The sequence below is a fragment of the Plodia interpunctella genome, chromosome 25, assembly GCF_027563975.2.
Source record: "Plodia interpunctella isolate USDA-ARS_2022_Savannah chromosome 25, ilPloInte3.2, whole genome shotgun sequence".
In the NCBI taxonomy this organism is placed as follows: domain Eukaryota; kingdom Metazoa; phylum Arthropoda; class Insecta; order Lepidoptera; family Pyralidae; genus Plodia; species Plodia interpunctella.
Window position 1 is genome coordinate 6,232,562 of NC_071318.1, and position 15,615 is coordinate 6,248,176.

At 35.4% G+C, this 15,615-nt stretch overlaps 1 protein-coding gene across 2 annotated transcripts in view; it reads left to right on the forward strand.

Annotated features, from left to right (window-relative positions):
• Nucleotides 1–15,615, forward strand: part of LOC128680734 (uncharacterized) — a 118,610-nt gene that overhangs the window by 21,775 nt on the left and 81,220 nt on the right. The window contains exon 1 of one of the 2 annotated variants that reach the window (XM_053764087.2): nt 8,914–9,043. The exons of the other annotated variant lie outside the window; for it this stretch is intronic. The gene's annotated coding sequence lies outside the window, so the exon portion shown is untranslated. Of the gene's footprint in view, nt 1–8,913; nt 9,044–15,615 lie in introns of those variants that run through there. 2 annotated transcript variants of the gene reach the window in all.

The following is a 15,615-nucleotide window of genomic DNA, read 5'->3' on the forward strand; positions in this document are numbered from 1 at the left end:
TATATATATACATAGATTCAATGAACCGCTTGAATTGAATTGTTCAGTGTGATTTTGAACAATAAAATTATTAAGGGCGCCACTCCAAATTGTAACTATGAGATGAAAAAAAAGTGGGTTATCATATAAATAATGTGGAGGTCTCTAAACTTTTTTTTTTATATTATTCTGGCATATATTTGCTTCTAAAGTAGTGAAAGGTCTGCCCCGTGCCCTGTGAAAAAATGTAAAAAAATTGGTAGTTATAAAATATTTAAGAAAAATTTAAAACGAAATTTGGTTTGCAGCTTACTAAAAATGGGATAATTTCAATATTTGCGTATACTATTTAGGAATCTGTACAAAGCTTTTCAAATATCGAATTAAATTTCAACCTTTTACATTAGAGCCTATGGTTATGCCTACCTATAATAAATATTAATAATAAATAATAAATATTAATATACACAAACCTATATGGTTATATTATGCAACAAAACAACAAGCTACGGAACCCTTCATGAGCGAATCCGACTTGCTCTTGGCTCGTGTTTTCAACTTTCAGTGTACCTAAGTATAGGGTAACTATGTTCGGGAATCTTGAAACAAAATTTTGAAGCATTTATCTTCAATCGATTGAGCTGAAATATATACATTTCATTTCGTTTGAATGACAATACTTTAATATTCATACACAAAGACATTCCCAGCTCGTTATTATTTTGAAACGAGGTAATTTTGTCCGTATTTCCCTAAACCGAGTACTTTAATATAAAAAAAATGTATGTAAGAGTGTGTGTAACTCAAAGAAACTCCACAGGGTATTAAAATAATAGGGTAAAAAGTCCCGAGTAAGAAAAAAACGTTTGTAGACGTGTAATGGCGGGTTTTAGCGTACAAATATTTGAACATTTTGAGGCGAAATGACGTGGGTCCACGTGCACAATTTCATTTTGTTGATGCTTACCGTTGAAAAAAAAGAGAAAAAAGAAATGGTTCTATTTAATTCTTTTGTTTTTGGTGATATATAAATAAATACTAAATACATATGGACAAATCACACAGATTGAGCTAGCCCCAGAGTAAGTTCGAGACTTGTGTTATGGGATACTAACTCAACAATACTATATTTTGTAACAAATACTAATATATAGATAAACATCCAAGACCCGGGCCAATCAGAAAAAGATCATTTTCCATCATGACCCGGCCGGGGATCGGAACCCGGGACCTGTCGGTTCAGAGGCGAGCACTTTACCACTGCGCCACCGAGGTCGTCAAACATCACAAACATCTTGGGAAATAAATTATTTTCTCTATCACTACATAGGAAGTCGCTACGCGGTGTAGGTCTGACCCTATGATGCGAGATTTTTTAAACAGATAGTACCTACCTTCCTGGGCAAGATGAATAAATAATTTATTATGGTTTTATTTTGACCGAAGCCGGAGCGAACCGCTAGTAATTAAACATGTGGCGCGATAGAATGGGATACCAAATTGAATGGGGACTCTTTATCCTCTCGTATGTGACGACTAAAGAATAAATTAGGATACAGGAGACTAAATAGCCTTGGTTAACGTCAGACGGTTGTAAAAAACACGGGTAAAATTCAAAACTTCAACAAATTCAAATTCAAATTCAAATCATTTATTCAGAAATTAGACCTTCACAGGCACTTTTTCTCGTCAATCTTTATATTTATTTCTCACAAGCTACAAACTACTGGCATTTCGGAACGACCACTGCTGAGAAGAAATGCCGAAAGAAACTCATTTGAACAGTGTTGGTCCCTATCATGCCAGATCGGCTTACCATTATTGTTTCTTACAATATTTTTTTTTTTCTTTCTAATAATATATAAAAGTACATAATGTACATAGTCAAAAGGTACATCAAAACAGGTTATGATTGTGATCCGAGTGCTGATTATAATATATATATATATCTCGATGTGAAACACAATTAACTTACATGAAAATATATGAGAAACGAGATGACCAGTTCCCTCTGGCAGCACCCGTTCACGAGTTGACGCATGGGACAGCCATCGCGTAGCTCAACCATAACAGAGGGAACCTCACGACCCGGCCCACGACCAACAACAATAATCGTCGTTATTATTATTTAAATTTCGACGAAGAAATGAAGTAACCATAAAAAAACATACTCGTATGTGCTTAACATTATATATACAAGACTCATACTTATACCGATTAATCCGTATAAAACCATCTCGTTCACTCGGAAGACAAAAAAAGTTAATTTCGCCGAACAAAAATCCTTTTGCTTGCGCCCTGTATCAACACACGTTTGTTCCGATTCATTTGATTTTTCCATTAACCACCAGTAAATGAATGCTGGATAGTCCAAGCTGATGTAGGGATTTTCAGATCTCCTTTTCGAGTATGTCAAATGGGAGACAAAATTTGTTTAAGTCGTTTGACATGAATTACGAAACCGTGTAGTGGCGTGTATCGCATACACAGTAGTGAACTTAAACTGCCAACCGGTGTGCAGAATTCCTCACGGAGTTTTCCTTCACTGGAAGCAATTGGTGGTCGATGAAAACCTATGCATGAGCCAGATTCGTATACAAACTCATGTGGAACGACAAGGATCCGTATCTGAAACTTTTCGGTCACAGGCGGGCGGTTTTATCCGCTGAGCCAGCACCCGCTTCCGGATTTTAATTTTTTGTATAAATATTGCATAGGAATTGGTTAATTTTTGCGTCATCATAATCAATGCAAAGTTTGTCTGATAAACCCAGTCATAGATAAAAAAAAAAACATTAAATATTATTTTCGACGTTAACGAATAATTTTGTATTAAAATGACTTTTAAATATTAAGTTGTAACGCCACGCATTATGACCTCTTTAGTCATGTCGCGTGCGCGCTGGCATGATTTTTATTTCTTTCATTCTAAATTCAAAATTTGAAATTATTGTTCCACTTGATATTTTGAAATCACATTTTGACTCATTAATTACCATAACTATATCGGCACGAAAATTGAGCAGATGCGCCTTTTTTTCCTCATTCTAAATATGTATATAATTCAATTTGTTTTTAAATGTTAGTTGTGCCCTTTTTTCGTACGACGACAGAATACCTATAATTTTATATATATTTACTTATTAACAAACTTTTTAATCAAATATAAAATTAATTTATTTCAACGAGAATCCAAATTAATAACCATTCGCTTGGCCTATTGCGATTTATCGTTCAAATTTACCGAGGATCTGATAAATACGCGCCGAGTTTTCGCTGATTGACTGAGTTATATCTAACCGTAGCCGGTTCGGAGCGGTAATAACTGGTTATATCTAGTTCAATATCGAATGAAAATAGTGATCTAAAGGAGAGTTGACTTGCAAAGTAATGACTTTTATTGTTAAATCTAAGTAATGATAAGCAGTTTGGAGCGTTTATTTCTCGTTTTCAATGTCTGATTTGAAAGTGTGGACCCTGGGCTTCGACTTCGAGATAGATTTTTTGAACTACCGAATAGGCATGCGGCCCACCTGATGGTAAGTGGTTACCACAGCTTAACACCAGGTGGTTCATACGCGCATTGCCTATTTATGTCCTAAGATATTTTGCCACAGTATTCACACTCCCTCTCTCACCCTTCAAATCGGAACACAACAATGCAAGCACTGCAGTTATAGATGAGAGTGAGGTAACAATTCATACGATCTTTGTACCAAAATCTACCTCTAGTAATAGATGCTTGACAAGAACCATTGTATAAAATTTTTGACCTACAAGTCAACCCGATAACTTACGAATCGTTGGTCCGATTTTGATGAAATTTAAAAGGTATGTAGGATCTATGAATAGAATTTTTAAGTTCGTGGAGCATCAAAATTACATTTTTGTAAAAACTCACCAAAATTTATTGTGTTCGCGAGCTCTACGTTCGTGGCGAACAACTAATTATTAAAGCGGGAATATAATCAAATTAAAAATATTCGTAGTAAAAGCATTGGAAAAGCGGATACGCCTTCTAAACGAACTCGATCTCCAATATCGATATCGTTGATAAATACTTGTATAATAATAAACCTACATTGACATAAGGGAATAATAAGATTTTCTGTACCTTTTGTTTGCCCATTGTCTAAAATGTTAATGCGGTGACTGCATCCTAGTTTAGTTTAAGTATTGTTAATTCTGTTCTCATGTAAGTGGATTTAATGTAATCTTTTTATGAGAATAAATTCTTTAAACCCAAACACTCCATTAATACCAACACTATTCGCTATTTACCTTAATCAGCAAACACAGATGATAAAACGTCGAAAACCCGAGAGCGAGATAGCGAGATTTAGTACCGCTGACGCAGAAAAGAGATGGCCATTTGTTTTTCGAAAGCTAATCTATCTAGATTGATAGAACATTAGATAGGGTATTTGCACGATCGTAACTTACGGCCTTATTTGGAAAGTATAATTTATTGTCTTCAATTCAATCCGTAGGAAAGGTTAAGCTATAAATTGGGCACAGCTGCGATTCCAACATAAGCTCCGAATTAGGTAACAAAGGGGGGTGATTTGAGAAAATTTCTATGCTATTTGTTACGTGGCGTATCGTGTGCGTTTTTCTCTTTGTTCGTGACTCTGTTGTTCAGGGTTCCGTACCTCAAAAGGCAAAAACGGAACCCTTATAGGATCACTTTGTTGTCCGTCTGTCGAGGCCCTTTTTCTCAGGTATGCGAACACGTCTAAAGTTGAAAATTCACAGGAAATATCCAGGTCAATGGTCTCTTGAAGTTGAGAAAAAAACTAAACTTGATAAAAAAAAATAAATGTTTGTACGGAACCCCCGGTGCGTGAGTCTAACTCGCTCTTGACTGTTTTTTTTTAACTTCAGCTCCATCTTTTCGAGTGTGTTACTAACACTGATGTTGATTTTATTCAAGTGCCATAACTTTTACGACTACCTACCGAGGTAAATGTGGCAAATAGTCGCATAAACACTGGCGAACTTAAACTGTCCACCAGTATGCAGACTTCCTCATAATGTTTTCCTTCACCGGAAGCAAGTGTATTTGGTCTATACACACTCACGAATAGGATTCGAATCTGGGACCTTTCAATCACATGCGTTAAAAATTGCAATAGTCCAGTGGTTAAGGGCGTCCTTAACCACTGCTATTACAATATTTAACTCATTATTTTTTGTTTATTACCAAGCGTTCTACGCTCAGTGTGCTTAAACTTAATTTTTATTTTGTACGTTTTAGAAAATTTGCATTATAATAAGCAATTGATATGTTGCTAATGCCAGCGGTGGTGCCAGCGTTATATTATGGACAATAAATTTAGAAATAACTAAATTTATTTTTTTATTATTTAAATTTTTTTTCAACTTATAACACTAAATTTGTTTGAAATATGATGTAGAATGTATTATGGAATTTTAATGTATTTATTAAATATTTTATGTAATCCCACCGCTGCCACCGCATTACGAAATCAAGTTCAATAAAGACTTATTGTATTTTATATCAAAACATTAATTTCTCAACCGAATATGCTTAAATAACAGTATCGGCTATTGAAATAACTAATAAAAGTAGATGGCGCAGAGTGTATGTAGGTTTTTTACAGTTCCCGTGAAAGTACATTGACGACCTCGGTGGCGCAGTGGTAAGGTTCTAGCCACTGAACCGAGAGGTCCCGGGTTCGATCCCCGGTTGGGTCATGATGGAAAATGATATTTTTCTGATTGGCCCGGGTCTTGGACGTTTATCTATATATGTATTTGTTATAAAATATAGTATCGTTTAGTTAGTATCCCATAACACAAGTCTCGAACTTACTTTGGGGCTAGCTCAATCTGTGTGATTTGTCCTAATATATTTATATATTATTTATTTATTTATGATTTGTTTGTTTGGTAGTTAGTACCTCTACACAGTAACTAATAAAACTAGTAACTAATAACTAATAAAATTAATACTACTAGTACTGTTATAATATTTTTTTTACATTAACTTTTATTATCGACATTTGTTGCATATAACGCCTGAGAAAAATATAATTTAAATAATTTATTCAGAAATTAGACCTTCACAGGCACTTTTTCACGACAATTTTTATATTAAATAGTTATTTCTCACAAGCTACAAACTACTGGCTGTATAATAGACAAACGTCGGGATAAGATTAAATAAAAGCTTATGTATGCTTAGATCTTTAAAACTACACAACGGATTTTGATGCGGATTTATTGAGTAGATAGTGTGATTTCTGAGGAAGGTTTACGTATAATTTATATAATTTATAATGGTTTTACTCGAGCGAAGCCGGGACGGGCCGCTAGTGAAAACTAAAAGAAACATAAACTCTATTGGAAAATCGTGCTTCAATATTACGTGAAGTGTTGCGATGGACCGGTGCCAATGCAGTGATAACATTGTGAATCCCGACTTTGTCTGGAGCGGAAAATAATGGCGGCCGAATGGATTGAATTGGAATTTATGGTATATTTTTCGATTGCATCGATACAAAGCTGAGATTTCGCTGTGCAACTTGGCACTGCATGTGTTGGGTTGAAGTTTCGGGTATTATAAATGGTATGTCTCTCATTCAGTGATGAAATTAGAGATATATGATACTTTTATTAGGTCACAATCATTACATGTTTTTTTTTGTAAACGTTTTGACCTTTATTTACTTACTTTGTTATACTATTAGAAAAAATATCTAAGAAACAATAATGACTCAAGTGATGGGAAATACAATAAATAATTATATTGTAATGTTCTTACGGAGAAGCGGTGGTGGTGTAATGGTTAAGACGCCCGGCTGTGAATCGAAAGGTCCTAGGTTCGAATCCTACTCGTGCCACATGAGTTTGTATACCAATCTGACTCATGTATAGTTGTTTTCATCGACCACCACTTGTCGACCACCACTTGCTTCCGGTGAAGGAAAACATCGAGAGGAAACCTGAACACCGGTTGATTATTAACTTGTGTGTGAAATGGAGAAGGCAATGGCAAATCACTCCATTACTACTGCCAAGAAAGTTGTTGTGTGAGTATATAATTCCACGTAATGACCACGACCCTCAGCCGTGAGGAATACGACTATGAAGAATGTTCTTAACGAGTATCTGTAGAAAATACGTTTTAATCATTACCGCTTGCTTCCATCCTTAAAAAGAATTTGGATCCAATACATTACGCTATCAGCCCTTCTGGCGTGCTATATACCAACACTGTTCAAATGAGTTTCTTTCGGCATTTCTTCTCAGCAGTAGTGGTTCAGAAATATCAGTAGTTAGTAGCTTTTTATGAAATTACTGAATTATATAAAATTTGACGTGAATTCTATAAATTGGCGTACTTTGCATCTTTCGGCGCAGGTTTAAAGTTATCGCCAAAGTTGACTGGTGCAACTCACCCTAAATAAAACTTAATCGACCGTTAAGAAATAACTTAAACATCGTATTGTGGTTCTATAATGGAAGCCGAATCCCTCGAATACAAAACAAATATTTATCTCCCGCCATCGGTCTATGAAACGAGAGCAAATACGCGAAGTGCAGTCGAAACTGGGCAAGGTTTGTTTAAAGTTTCAGTTATATAATTAAGTTTTTCGCGGTCTCGGGGCATCGAAGACGAGGAAAACTTTAAAGTTTTTGTTTTAGTTAGTTTCGTGATTTTACAGTCTGGGACTGAACACCTAGGAAATTATGATGTTATCAAATGAAACATGTTATTTGATTAAACACTAATCTGTATATGAGTTATATGAGTGCTAACTACTGGCTCGAATTAATTTACCTAATAATTGCAATAATAAAAATGCTGACATTGCCTTGTACAATCAACAGCATCTCTACCCAAATTCATTGCAAATTCACCGCTATGAGGTTCATGCGGGGTAACTCGATGTGCTGTTGACTGTACGTGCCGTTCCAGCTTCCGGGAAATATGAAAAGTTTTACAAAATGAAGAAGTTAGTATGTGTGAATAAAGGTTTAAAATTTTTTTTATTTATATATAATAGTGATGTAATTGTTATAATAGTGTAATACTAACTGCACCCCGTGGCTTCGCTCCCGTGGGAATTAGATAAAAAGTACCCTATGTGTTAGTCCAGGTTATATTCTACCCGTGTAACAAATTATATAACAATCCATCCAGTAGATTTTGCATGAAAGAGTAACAAACATACACACATACATTCTCACAAACTTTCGTATTTATTAATATTAGCTGCGCCCGGGCTTCCCTCCCGTGAGAATTTCTAGATAAAAAATACCCTATGTGTTATTCCAGATTATATACTATCCGTGTACCAATTTCATAGCAATCAAAAGACGACCTCGGTGGCGCAGTGGTAAAGTTCTTGCCACTGGACCGAGAGGTCCCGGGTTCGATCCCCGATCGGATCATAATGGAAAATGATCTTTTTCTGATTGGTCCGGGTCTTGGATGTTTATCTATATATGTATTTGTTATAAAATATAGTATCGTTGAGTTAGTATCCCATAACACAAGTCTCGAACTTACTTTGGGGCTGGCTCAATCTGTGTGATTTGTCCTAATATATTTTATCTGTCCAGTAGATTTTGCATGAAAGAAAGAGTACACCCTTGCAAACTTCACATTTATATTAGTAGGAAATAGGATAATCTGTGTTGGGGGTAGTGTAAAAATTTATCATTATATGATTTTCAAGATTTTAGGTTTTTATTTAGAATGACGGTAATAACGGCGGTCAAAATACTCGATTCACCATTTTGCAAGGTCGTACTTTCTTCTACACTCTCAGTAATTTGTAGCGATATTGCCTGTGATTTCGTAATGGTGTTGGCGATTTGGACCTATCTATTGTGAAGGTGTTACGCATCATTGTAACATTTTCCTGTTTCCATTGTTACAGCTTGTTGTGTGATAACATAATGGATTGGATCCAAATTCTTTCTAAGGATGGAAGCAACGGGTAGTGATTAATACGTATTTTCTACAGATACTCTTATAAGAACATTCTTCATGGTCGTATTCCCCACGGCTGAGGGACTTGGTCATTACGTGGTAATTATACACATACAACATCTTTTTTGGCATTAGTAATGAAGTGATTTGCCATTGCCTTCTTCATTTCACACACAAGTGAATAATCAACCTGTGTTCAGGTTTCCTCACGATGTTTTCCTTCACCGGAAACAAGTAGTGGTTGATGAAAACAACTATACATGAGTCAGATTGGTATACAAACTCATGTGGCACGAGTAGATTCGAACCTGGAACCTTTCGATCCACAGGCGGGCGTTTTAACCATTACACCACCACCGCTTCTCCGTAAGAACATTACAATGTAATTATTCATTGTATTCTCCATCACTTGAATCTTGGTAATAAACTTAATGCGTGACGAAAAACTGCTGATTGTTTCAAATACTAATCAATCAGAAAAAATGCATAGGGCTCACCCGATGGAAAATTAAAATCAAAATCAAATCAATTTATTCAGAAATTAGGCATTTACAGGCACATTAACACGTCATATTGTAAACTAAAATATATATTTACCAAAGCTACAAACTACTAGAATTTCGGAACGACCACTGCTGAGAAGAAATGCCGAAAGAAACTCATTCAAACAGCAAGTAAGCGGTCACCGCAGCCTATCAACGAGTGAAACACCAGAGTCACACACCACACCACCTCTCTCACCCTTCAGACCAGAACACAATGCAAGCACTTATGTTTGGCGTAAATCTTAATGTTTTATTTTATTTAAATCTCCTTTGCCAACCCTATTAAAATAGGTAACAATATCCGATCCTTAATAAGCTTTACCTCTGTTCCGATTCCATACTCATGTGGTTGTAATTAACTTCTCATTTAATTGCAACATTATGCTCAATCTCCAATCTGAGATGCAGATTTGCGACACAGTGCCTACTCACTTCCACTTGTATAAATTATATCCATAATAATATCATAAATGTGAAAGTCTGTCTGTCTGTTTCGCTTTCACGGCTAAACCGCTAGACCGATTTTTATGAAATTTGATATACATGTAGTTAATGGATCCCATATATCATATGGTAGATTTTTTCCAAAAATCAACCCCCAATGGGGGGTGAAAGTTTGTGTTCCACTTTCGCAGAATAACTACTTATGCGGGTGAAGCCGCGGGAAAAAGCTAGTTCTATATAAAAGGATATTTCAAAACTCATCCTCTAAGGGGGTAAAAAGGGGGTCCAATGTTTGTATGGGGAAACTAGATTGGTTAAAGAGTTTAAATATTTATCTGAAGGGAAAACCACGCGAAGCCTCGAGCAAAAGCGGGCTATATGTTTGTTATTGTTTTGTGTTGTGTTTAACTTTTAGTAATATATGTTAATTCATACAGTTTGGATGTACTAAGTGCATTAAATAATGTCATTTCGTCTTGTATCAATTGCGTCCCGCGTCCCTTTTCGTCCCGTGTCCCATAGCGTCCCGCTTCAAACTGTGACGGGTCCATCATTGTAAGTCTCAGAGTCTATTTGCGAAGGGTCACCCTATAAATCTGAGGGGATCGTTTGGTGTAATTTATAGATGTTATTTCCATAAAGGTATACGATAAGTTTTAAGGTAAATTAATGTTTCCGCGATGGGAAAGAGTCAGCGATTTCCCGTATTTTTTTACAGAGTTATATAACGCGGTCGAGAAAAGTTCGAAGAGGGTGAGTTGCACCAGTCAATTTTGACGTTGACTTTAACTTATGCGCCGTTGACGTTTAGGCAAAATTGCGTACTTTGTGGTGACACCCACTTTCGTATCTTCTTACTAAGAAACCCCAGAAGAAAAGGCCGCGGTGAAATTTGTGGCACCGCTTCTTCTTCACCTGCTTTTAAGTAAAAGCTTAAGTGAAGTGGTCAGGACCCCAAGATAGGTACACAAACTAAACACAATCACCTATTTATATTTATACACGCGAACACAATATTTTTTTTTACAAAATTGTGAATATTTCAAAAACGGCTGAACCGATTTTGATTCCCCACGAACTTAATAATTCCATTGGCAGATCCTACATACCTTTTAAATTTCATCAAAATGAGACCAACGGTTCGAAAGTTATGGCGTTACAAACATACATACAAAAAATATATTTTTGCCCCAAGGAGAATGTAAGACCTGGCTCGCTTCGCTCGGTCAACTAAAAGCTCCTTTTAACAAAACCCAAGCCACGAATTAAGTTCGCACTAAGCCATCCACGAGCTGAACTCGTGGTCTGAGGTATCTCCAGTTAACTTTAATCACTTTATTTAAATTCCAACTGTGTCGCCTACAACCTAGATCCAGATTAGTTAGCTTAATAGTGACCCACTAAGGGCCAGTTTCACCACTTTCTGATAAAATATGTTATTGTAATCTGACAAATTAACTACTAGATAAATCTGCCAGGCGTACTGGCTGAGCTAACTAGGCAAACACATATATTAGTAGTATTTAATACTTTTGAAAATTTCTAATGTTTACAATAAATAGAGAGTGTGTGTATCTTACTGTTCATTTGTGTCGTGGTGCCAAAATTGCACCGATGATTGTATGAGAGTTATTATTACATAATTCGTAGCTGTCAACAAAGTATTTTTAATGTAAAAAATGTATCTATTCTTCGGGATATTCCGTTTAGAGCACCATATTGAATAGCACCGATTCGAATCCCACCGTCATTTCATGGTTCCATTTAGAATAAGTAACTTACGCCTGAGGTCTAACTCAAGAAATACATCCTTATTTGTTTATTTACTATATTTATTTATTACTATAACGTGCTTGCACTGTTGTGTTCCGGTTTGAAGGGTGAGAAAGGCAGTGTAATTACAGGGCACGGTGACAAAAATCTTACTAGTATGATACCTCTGGTGTCGCAGGCGTTGATAGGCTGTGGTGACTATTTACCATTACCTAGGTGATCCGCAAACCTGTTTGCCTAGTTGATATTATAAAAAATACACAGATAGCACCTGAAGAATATTGGCTAGTGCGCTAAACGGAACCATAAAGGATCAATTTCCATCGGTGCGATTCAATATTGTTGTTCTAAATGGAATACCTTGATATTTCACCGTCGTCGCTCGTGTTCGGAATTAAATATCTTCGACTGGGAAAATACATTAATTACATTGGCCGTTGCGCTCCAATTTGTGTTCTCAGAAATCGATGAACGGAATCGAATTCCTCTTCAAAAAGCGCGCAGTAAAAACAAGTAATACTTGGGGTTACGACGGACTACTTAGGAAAATGAAAAATAACCGGGTGTAAACCCATCTATGGGAAATTCTCTTTAACATACGAAAAGATTCCGTAGACAAATATCCTTTACGAATAAAAGTTTGCGGGTTCCACCAGTCAACTTTGACCTTAACTGTAACCTGCGCCGATGAACGTACGCGATTTAAACGTCAGCAGAGCTCTGGGTAAAGTCAACGTCAAAGTTGACTGGTGCAACTAACCCTACGTAGACATTATTATGCTGTCTATCTTATAGTCATTCTTGTGGAATGTAACACACACAAATTCTTAGGGAATATTAATAGAGTAGTTTGTCATTTTCTCAATTTTACACATTAGTTCGTGCAAGTTTCCACACGACGTTTGACAAATTGGTGGTCCATTAAAACTACTACACATGAGTCAGATTGATATGCAATACAAACTCATAAGGCAAGAATATTTCCGAACTTCAGATATTACAACAAACTTGTGTTCGCACTATTTGTTTAGGCCAAATAAATCGTCATTGGGAAACCAAACCAATATATTTACATTGATTTTATTGAGCCAATACTTTCCCACCAAGTGATTTATGCTATTAATTAGAAACAACTGCAGGTAATCTATACTAACGCGAGGAATAGACTTAATATTCAAATTAAAATAATTTATTCAGAAATTAGACTTTCACAGGCACTTTTTCATTAAATTTTAATTGGCATTTAATTTGTCATTTTACTGGCATTTATTCGGAACGACCACTGCTGAGAAGAAATGCCGAAAGAAACTCATTTGAACAGTGTTGGTCCCTATCATGCCAGAAGGGCCTACCATTATTGTGTCTTAAATTTCTTTTATATAAAACTTGTGGACAATTACGAGTATATATCGTACGTATACGTCGCATAATAAATAAATAATAAATAAATATATTAGGACAAATCACACAGATTGAGCTAGCCTCAAAGTAAGTTCGAGACTTGTGTTATGGGATACTACCTAACACAACGATGCTATATTTTATAACAAATACATATACATCCAAGACCCGGGCCAATCAGAAAAAGATCATTTTCCATCATAACCCGATCGGGGTTCGAACCCGGGACCTCTCGGTTCAGAGGCAAGAACTTTATATTTAGAATTATTTTTTAAGCTGATAAATGATAGCATCTGTAATAATATGTCATCCATACTATTATTACAGTTTTATAATATATTTTTATTTTAGATTTTATTTGTAATTACAGTATGTACAGATATTATATACTCATAATCTAACTGAAACTGAAAGGTGTAAAACATGTACCTATGAATAAATGACGAATATAATTGCTTATAATTACAAAGAGAAAAGATTTATGTTTTTTTTTTTTGTTTGTAAAGAATAAAATCAAAAACTACTAGGCCGATTTTGATGAAATTGGGCACCGAGATATGCGAGACCTTCAGGAGTGACAATGTTATGGTTTTACCGGAACAATAAAAATAAAATAAAAACGGGTTGCACTCCCAGGAGTGGCGGCAGAAGTGAAAACTGGAATGTTTTTGATGTCTTACGATTTTCACGTGTCCTAACGCGAGTTTAATATTTTTTACCCATCACAAAAAATACCGAACGCCGCTAAAGAATTTTTCACTACAAAAATACCCAAGTATATGTTCACAAATGCTAGGATAAGATTTTCCTGTACTCCTATTTTAAATTTTGACATGTTGTTATACAGTTTATATCTCCCATCACGCCTTGTCACACAATTTTACACTTCGTCAACCACTTCTCTCTTGTATGATATAATTTATTAGCTTCACCCTTAGAGGTACCATTTTCATAGGTATTTTTAGATTTTATTTCACCGTCCCTATTAGCTATATATCCAATCCATTCTGCTAATATTATAAACGCGAAAGTTTGTGAGTATGTATGGATTTAAGTTTGTTACTCTTTCACGCAAAATTTACTGGATCGATTTTTATGGAATTTGGTACACGGGTAGAATATAACATGGAATAACACATAGGGTACTATTTATCCCGAAATCTCGAAAACTAGTAGGCTAGTTAAGGAGAAATTTGGTAGGAAGATACATTTGTGACCAAACATGTGATATTGGGTTTTTTGGAATCCCATCGCTAAGGGGGTGAAGGCAAACGAAACCGAGGCTAAAATCTAGTAAGGTATTTATATTATTACCTCTAGTTAAACATAATAACTTGAATGTCATCAATATAACTATATTTTCATCAAAGAGCCACTTGAAAATTAACATTCAAGACGTGACTCTGATAAAAATGTCCTTTAGCTTTAATAAAACCTTACATAAACGAGCACAATTTTTCCGCCATTTTGTTGTGGAGTTTTCCATAAATTAAACTTCTTGAGAAATGTATTTCGATTAATTTCTCATATGGCATTCGGATCCAGTTCTCAGAATAATTGCTGATAAATGGAAGTGTTGAATATACACCAGTTCAAGAAAATCCAGATGTAATAATCCAGCCATGCTAGGGAATAATATGAAAATGTTTGCCTCCTTTCACGTCGATTTTTTATGTTTTTTTTTTATACTATCAAACAGACATGTGGCGCATCTGATGGAAAGAATATTATATACATACAAGGTACGCACGAAAAATTATACCCTTCCTTTGCAGTCGGGTATATAAGATATATAACAAAACTATAAAAATAAATCATTTTGCTGGTCAATAGGTTCTAAAATATTTCATTATAAAATCTTGTAAAAATCTTCGTAAAGCTTCCAACTGGGAAATTAATTTGTGAAAATGACATGGTAATTATATTTTTTCAATTCATAATGGCGGAAAAGTAGTTCCCGTTTTATATTTGCGCTTATTTCAATTCAGTTCTTCGAAGTTACAGTTAAAGGAATGAGAAAAATAATTTGTTGAGACGCTTTCTTGGAATAGTGTACTTAGCACCATCCTAGAGCTATGTAATATATAATAAATATATTTAAAGATGGAAGTAAGGGTTCCAGGAATAGAGGAAGACCTAAGAAGAAATGATTAGAGTGTGTCAAGGATAGTATGAACAGGAAAGGAGGATCAATGGATATGGCGAATAACAGAACGAAATGGAAGGAACTTACATACTGTGCCGACCCCACATGAGTGGGATAAGGTCAAGAAGAGGAAGATATATATATATATATATATATAAAATTTCAACGAAATCGTCAGTATTGTTTTCGATAATGCAAGTACAAAAACGAATATAAGTATATCTATCACACACACATCTAATTATATACTTATATATAGTTACGACTAAAAGCCAGAAGTGTGGCTAGATCTACATTTAGCAGTCGTCATCCCAGCTAGTCTCAAATGATTGACGCCTGGAACCTAGGTGTAATCTGAGTTT